At 39.7% G+C, this 8,113-nt stretch overlaps 1 pseudogene; it reads right to left on the bottom strand.

Moving 5' to 3' along the window:
* Positions 1–1,714: 1,714 nt before the first annotated feature.
* Positions 1,715–8,113, bottom strand: part of LOC121313975 — a 41,687-nt pseudogene continuing 35,288 nt past the window's right edge.

Genomic DNA, 8,113 nt, shown 5'->3' with positions numbered 1-8,113 from the left:
AATTAATAAAGTGCAATTCCCCGTGCTCACATATTACTACATTTTACTTCCATGTGAAGTGCTGTGCAAAACTCGTGCCTAAATAAACATATACATTTTAAACACTCGTGTTACACAGACCCGTTTATATCCCGTGTACCAATGTCTATACACCAACATTTAAACACACCACACGCAACACATAACAGATAATATACACAGGGGCGGGCACTTTGTCACATAGCCCCATATTTATTTTGTGTTACTGAAGCATAAGTTCCATATCTAAAATGATGGCCAATTAAAATATAACACCCATAACTTTAAAACACATCTACAGTCTATGGTATTGTATGGTACAAAGTTAACATTTCAGCTAGTGCCTCCTTCAGTGTACTGTAGTACTTTTACGTCATTTCAATATAACCTTGTGAGATTCTGATAAGTCACTGAGAATTTTCTGGACACATTATAATACAGAATATTATACAGAATACACAATTCTAAAATGTATAAACAAATACTTTATTAGCAGTTTTTCAGTCCTTATATGGATACTAAAAGTTATATACATGGTTACAAAATAAACACTGAAACAATTTGCCTTTCATTTACTTGACAGACTTTTTCAAACAGTTTACCTGCGTTTACAACGTGAAATGAATAATAAAAAAGCATTGTGTTAAAAACAAAAATGGATATACAAAAAGCAAAAGCTACAAATCTATTAACAGCCTAAAAGTACAATAATTAAAACATTGCACTCTACTGAAAAGTTAGATCTAGAAAAAAATACTTGAAGCAAAAAAAAAAACCCCAAACAAGTGCATGTTGGCATTAAACTGTAACACACTTGAGATCTACAAAATATAATACAAAATGTATATGGCTTTACAAGAAATGCTATGTTGAGTTTCTTGCAATTTCTGATATCTGATATTAAACAAGAGAAGAAAGAAAAAGGAACAAACACCAGTACTATTATTATAAAGTTGTTTTTCTTTTTATCTGGTAATTGTATTGTCTGATCTACCGGTAACAGTATGTTGTACAGCTAAGGCTAGTTTATCTGATTAATGTTTTCCAGTTAAATCCAGGTCCATTAATACATTTCCCAAATGAACAATATTAAATATAAATACTGTCATAATGTTTGATTTATATTTTACAAAAAAAAACAAAAAAAAAAAACGTTACTGCTAAAAACAATGCAATAAGGCCATTGGTAAAAAAATAAAATAAAACACTATTTGAATGGTACTGCAATTTATTGGTGGATACATAAACCCCTATATGAAGGAAATTTACACTTTATGATAAAGAAAACAAAAAAGCACAACTTTGAAAAATGGCTAGATGTTATCTATTGCAAAAGCTCTCTTGTAAAATTGTTTGCAAAAAATTACCATTTATCAACTGCAATAAAACTTAATTGAGCCTGCCAGGTCACTTGAGGAACATGATGCGCAGCAAGGTGCCAATAACCTTGTGGACCTGTTAGGAGCAGACCGGCTTATGTAATAAAATAAACAAAAGTAGAAGGAAACAAAGCAGTGGGGTTTTTCATTTGCACGAAAGAGCAGATTCATCTGCAAAACAGACTATTGTCAGAACATCTGGAAGGAGTGACATGCTTTAGGAGCCAGTTCTGTACTTTCACCATTCTCTGTGGATAAGCTCTTAGGTTAGGAAGTTTTCTCTGTGTAGCTTTCCAGTTTCATAGTGGGGGCTCCCTTCAATCTGAAAGAGAGGGCGAATTAACAGAACGTCCCCTGGCCGGGCTGTTGGTAAAAGCCAGGATGTCTCTGACCTTTTCCTTTTCTTTGTCTTTCTCCTTATCCTTGCTCTCGTGCTTGTGTTTATGCTTGTGCTTGTGCTTCTTCTTCTTCTTGTGCACATGGTGGTGGTGGTGATCACTGTGTTTGGAGGACAAGTTTGTTTATTTATTGAATAAGGAGAGTGGAGTTGTTGGCATGGACAGTATAGTGGGTTCTGTGGATGGGGGTTCTTTTCCTGTTTGATAGAAGCAACAAAAATGTTCCTAAAATATGAATACTTACCTTACAAAATGGATGTTTCCCTTTGAGACACCTGAACTGAAAACTCCATACCAAAGATTCTCGCTAGAGCAGGGTGGCGCTGAGGCTCCACCCCACAACCATAAAAACAGGAGCACGCCCTACAAGCATTGCCATTTTCTTCAGAGATTTCGACCATGAATGCCGTGATCCAAAAGTTAATGGTTAATATTCCTATTTCAGGGAACCAGGGTTATGATAATAACCTAACGTTCCCTTTCAAGTAGGGAATATTAACCCTTTGCAGTCCATTTATTCAGCACTTGTCAGACGAGTCAGGTCCAATTTATTTTCACATGCGCTGTTTATTTTACAAGTGCTGATTAAAAATAGGTTTAAAAGCAATTGTATTGCAAAAGAACACTCAATACTGTATCTACAGCCACACCCCATCCCCTGTTGGCTGTATTTTTCATATACCTCTTTATAGACGTGCATACTGATAAATCCTCTCCTGATCATTCGTTTTATCACCGAACTCCTCAATAATGTGATCCAAGTCATTACTTTATTACTATAACATTTCAAAAAGCTTGGCAAATGTCTGTGATATTCTTTGAGTGCTGGGTGCAGAAGCTGCTATCTCCTTTGTTGATATCCGTGTTATCTCTGTTGTGCATGGATAGATCCGTTACGCCCTTTTTTATTGGCTTCATTTGGCTCCTATCGGTCTCACTCGGCCATTGAAAGGTTTTCTCAGCTTTTTCCGGAGGAAAAAAAGACTAGAGACCTGTGCTTTACGTCTTTTTAATGATGTTGGACAAGGTCCGACATCGAACTGGAAAAGGAAAATTATAATGTTGGACCTGGTCTGACATAGGACCACAAAGGGTTAACCATTACAAAATGGGTTGCAAGGACATAGCACACAACCCAATTGCAAGTTAGAACCGCTTGTTTCACAGTAATGTTCCATAATGAAAACATTAAAATGGATTCAGCTCTAATGTTCTCTCATGAGGATGGACTGGGAAGCTGCCCTCGGTACTCTTGTGCCAAAACCAGGATTCTGCGGGTCCACAGCATTCAACTGGGCAAACGTATGGGAGGAAGCCCACACCGCTGCACTGCATATGTCCTGGATAGATGCACCGTGGAACAATTCCAATGAAGAAGTCGTCTGAACCCTAGTGGAATGGCCGGTGAGCTTCTCAGGTGGGGGCAAACAGTTGTTCCGACAGCTTTTAGTCCTCTCCACATAACATGCTAACACCCGTACTGGCCAGAATGTATGGAACTGGCACTCCTTGTCAGATTGGAAAGGAGGGGGATGGAAAGCCTCCAGTTCTAATGACTGATTAATGTGGAAAGCCGAGATGGTCTTCAGCAGGAAAGCTGCATTTCACTCACCCGCTTAGCGGAGGTGATTGCACAAAAATTTGAGCTCAGCTAAATGCATGGGCTCAAATGGAGGTTTTGTCATTGCATTAAGCACTGCATTTAACTTCCAGCGAGGAACTAAATCTTTCACCGGTGGCCTAAGCAGCCAGATGCCTTTCAAAAATTGCCCCACCAGGAAAGGAACTCCTGGGGAGACTGAATTGATTTTTACACGGCACACCGAAATGGTTGCCAATTAGACCACAAGAGTACAGTCTGCAGTTCTAAAACACTGATGTGGTGACCCTCCCACAGGGGTTGCCACACACCTTGTACGCCCCGGCCCTTCCACTCTGCTGAGCTGGACGTGTCTGTGGTGATGACTTATCTCCTGGTGACACTGACCAGCGCTAGGCCTAGGTGTAGATGAGCTACCAGGAGAGCACATGCAGACAGCGATTTGATACTGTCAAGAGCCTGTTGCGGTTCAACACCAGCTGGCAAACTGTGAGACTGAACCAGAGCTGCAGATGGCGCATATGTAGAAGGCCCAGTGGGAGGGTATTCAATGCTACTGCCATCAAACCCAGAAGTCTCTGGAAAGCCACTATTGGAAATGCTCTGCCGAGTCTCAGCAGGCGGTTACTCTCCCCACTCTGTCTTCTGACAAGCTGGCCAACATGAGCTCCGAGTCCAAGCGCACCCCCATATTGGTTACTATCCAGGCAGGCGCTAGTTGACTCTTTGCATCGTTCACTTTCAAGCCTAACTGATGTAGGTGGTTGGTGACAAGTTCTTTGTGCTTGTGCTGGAGACCCTACGCAGATGAGCCAGTCGGACAGACAGTTGAGGACTCTGATGCCTTTGAGTCTTAATGGGGCCGGAATGGCTTCCATGCATTTTGTGAAAACCTGTAGCACCAAAGAGAGGTCGAACGGCAGAACACCAGTTGGCAGAGTAACCAGTTTGCACTGTGTTGAGAACCCAGGGTTCCGTGATGCACTGGTTCCAGTAGTCCAGGTGGCTCCTGGAGAACAAGCTCTGGGCTTGTGGCAGCAATGTCCTAGGGCTGGTGCTTTGCCTGCGGCGCAGCCCGAGTCTGCTGTTTAGGCACAGGGACCTTAAACGCACCCTGCGGAAAGCGGTAGCAGGCTGTCTCCGGACTGGGCCGCCCGAAGAGGCAGTCACCTGTGGCCCTGGTTTCTTCTGCAGCTGTAGTCACAAAATATTCTTCTGTTTATTTAAATGTAAAATACGACAATATTTACAGAAAAATATGTTTTTTTTTTATATACTCCAACTTGTGCGAGTCAGTCTAATGTACTAGGATCCCGGGAAGGAACGGCCAATCTAGCCGCAGGCTTCCCAAGGTACACAAGGCCGTGGTAGGACTTAACCAGCACAGACTAATAACAACAGAAAAACAGCTCAAAATAATATTTTACTGCAGCGATTCTGTAAAAAAATAAATAAAAATAAAAATTATATATACAGTACCAGTCAAAAGTTTGAGTACACCTGCTTGAAACCAGGTTTTTCACGATTATCTATGCTTTTAACTGTATAAACTTATCTATTAAAACTTAATATTTCATTATATGATACATGTATTTATATAAGCTGATAATCACAAGTGAACTGCATTCAAAAATAAAATTTTTAAATGAAAATGTAAATCTTGTCAATTTCAATGAAATGATCACCCAAAGCAAGGGGATTTCAGTCTGAAGCCCAAGTCAGTTAAAAGTTTGAAATGTGTATAACACGGTGTTAGAACACTGGCCTAAGTATAAAAGTGTCTTTGTTAGATGTTCTCTGAGTCAACTATAAACCTAATTAACCTTTTGTCACCAATTACTGTTAACAGGTGAGGGTCCATGATTACTATAAATTTAGGTAGCCTAGGCACAAGTTTGTCATTCCTGAATGTAAGGGAGCAGAAGATGGCAAAATACGCTCAGTTAAGCAAAGAAAAAAGACATTCTGTAATTACTTTAAGAAATGAAGGTCAATCTTTAAGACAAATCACAAGAACTTTGCAAGTGTCTGTAACTGCTGTGGCCAAGACCATCAAACGACTTGAAGAAACTGGCACTCAAGAGGACTGAACAAGGTCAGGCAGGCCAAGGGTGACCTCAGAATCTGAGAACAAGTTCATTCGAGTCACAAGTCTGAGAAACCAGTGATTAACTGCCCCTGAAATACAAGCTCAGCTAGATGCTACTAGAAGTACAGATGTTTCAACATCAACTGTTCAGAGAAGATTGCGTGAAGCTGGCCTAACTGGAAGAATTGCTGCAAAGAAACCATTGTTAACAGTGCAGAATAAGACAAAGAGACTTGCCTGGGCCAAAAAACACAGAAACTGGATGTTTGAGGAGTGGAAGTCGGTCTTATGGACCGATAAGTCAAAATTTGAAATACTTGGGTCCAACCGCCGAGTATATGTAAGACGCAGAGAGCGCATGAGTTCTGCATGTGTGGTTCCCGTTGTCAAGTATGGAGGAGGCAGTGTCATGGTCTGGGGTTGCTTTGGTGGTGACAGAGTTGGTGATCTTTACCAAGTTCATGGCAAGCTCAACCAGCATGGCTATCATAGCATACTTCAGAGGCATACCATTCCAGCAGGATTACAGCTAGTTGGGCAGTCCTTCATTCTTCAGCAAGATAATAACCCAAAACACAGATGTTGTGCAAGAACTATCTGGCGAAGAAGGAAAGTGAAGGACAACTTAATCTAATGACCTGGCCTGCCCAGTCTCCAGAACTCAATCCCATAGAACTTGTATGGGACGAACTGGACAGAAGAGTTAAAGCAAAGCTACCCACAAGTGCCCTACATCTCTGGGAATTGCTGCAGAAGAGCTGGGAAGACATGTCGGGTGATTTCCTGCTGAAACTTGTTAACTGAATGCCTTGTGTTTGTGAGGCTGTTATTAAGGCAAAGGTTGAGGAATCCAAGATTTAGAGACAATTTTCAATTTTCTTGGACATTGCTTTGATACTCCTTATGTTTATTACATTTTGTATATTGTATTTACAGAAACTTATACGACGTTAAACATTGTCAATTATGAAAAAAAACTAGTTTCCAGCAAGTGTACTCAAACTTGTACTGTGTGTGTGTATATACATATATCACTTAAGCGCTAACAAAAGGCATAGAGAACAAAATATACATATATCTGTCTCAGGAGCAGTCGGCACAGCTGAAAAAAGAAAATGGCGACAACTGTAGGGCGCACTGCTGTTTTGTGGTTGCGAGGCGAAGCCTCAGCAGCGCCACCCTGCTTTACCGAGAATCTTTGGTATAGAGTTTTCAGTTCGGGAGTCTTAAAGTGAAACAGCCAATTTGTAATGGTTAATATTCCCTACTTGAAAGGGAATCATCACATTTTCAACAAAGTGAGATCTCTTACTGTCCTTTATGTATCATGCTAGCTGTAATACTTTTTTGTTCAAAATATTACACAATATAATATTCATAATCAAGTATATTGATTTTACAAAAGCACATCTGCATTTACTATGTTCTCTAGCTTTGCAGTTCTCAGTACTTATTGTGAGGCTGCCAAGAAAACCTTTTATTATTTTATCAAATTTAACAGCAAACAAAATGTTCAAGTGTGACCATGTTCTTTTCTTTCACAATATTTCCACCTCTGTATTTGAGTATTAAAACCCACATATGGGTCTTTTTAACAAACTTGTCTACAGTATGACTTGGTTGGGACAGCTACCAAAAATTAATTGGCTGTTGAGCTGCTTGCGGTGCTGATAAATACAAACTCACTGAAACGTTGACAATTTAGCACAATGTAAGTCTCAGTGACCCAATAAAATAATGAACTTAGGCTGCATTTATAAAAATGGACCACAATTAAGACCCAACGGTGTCTATTTCAACTTTTATTTGGGGAATGAAGAAAGAGAATTGCTGGTGTATCCAGATAATGCTGCTTCTTGAAACAATGCTGCTGCTCTGATAGAAATTAGAGATATAGTTTAGGAAAAAAAAAAACAAGAACTGTTGCAGGAGGGAGCAAATTCTGGATATATTTCAATATTTTTTTTTTTCTCCTGGCAAACATACTTCTTGTAAACACAGCAGGATGTTCTACAACAGTCCATCTGGGGTCTGGGGGGTTTTCCTCCAGGGGTGATGTACAGACGACCTTACTAACTGTACTACATGCAAAAACTGAGGTTAAAGACATATCTGGTTTATAACTGTAGGATGACGATATTAACACCCACCACTGTTTACACCAATAATATGGACCCCATAGTTTGATTCTGAAATTTTGATGATTATTATTATTTTTTTTATACTGTTTGTCTCTTACCTGATGTTGATTTCCTTTCAAGCATGTTTAGATGATGATAGATAAATGCTTGACTGTCATGAACTGTGTCCATATCAATATCTTCCGCCTCTTGAGAATTTGAGAACTATGAACAAGAAATACCTTTTACTATACAACAAGTGTTGAGCGCCAGCATTTAATACATTTTTTTGTATGCAATGCTACAGAGTGATTTCGGAATCTGTCTTCACTCAACAACACCATGACTGGGCAAATCACATTGTCACAAATTAGGCTGTGTTGCTAACCTGATACAGGGCTTGCTCTAAGGTAATTCTCAAAATTAATTGGTTTCATTTAGTTTCTAATAACAATATGATTAAAACCACCCTTACCAAGATAAAGTGTAAAAAAAATTAATTATGATGT

This window comes from Polyodon spathula, chromosome 4, assembly GCF_017654505.1.
Source record: "Polyodon spathula isolate WHYD16114869_AA chromosome 4, ASM1765450v1, whole genome shotgun sequence".
NCBI classification, from domain to species: Eukaryota; Metazoa; Chordata; class Actinopteri; order Acipenseriformes; family Polyodontidae; genus Polyodon; species Polyodon spathula.
Note: the sequence above shows the minus strand (reverse complement) of the source record. Positions and strands in the feature narration are given on the sequence as shown.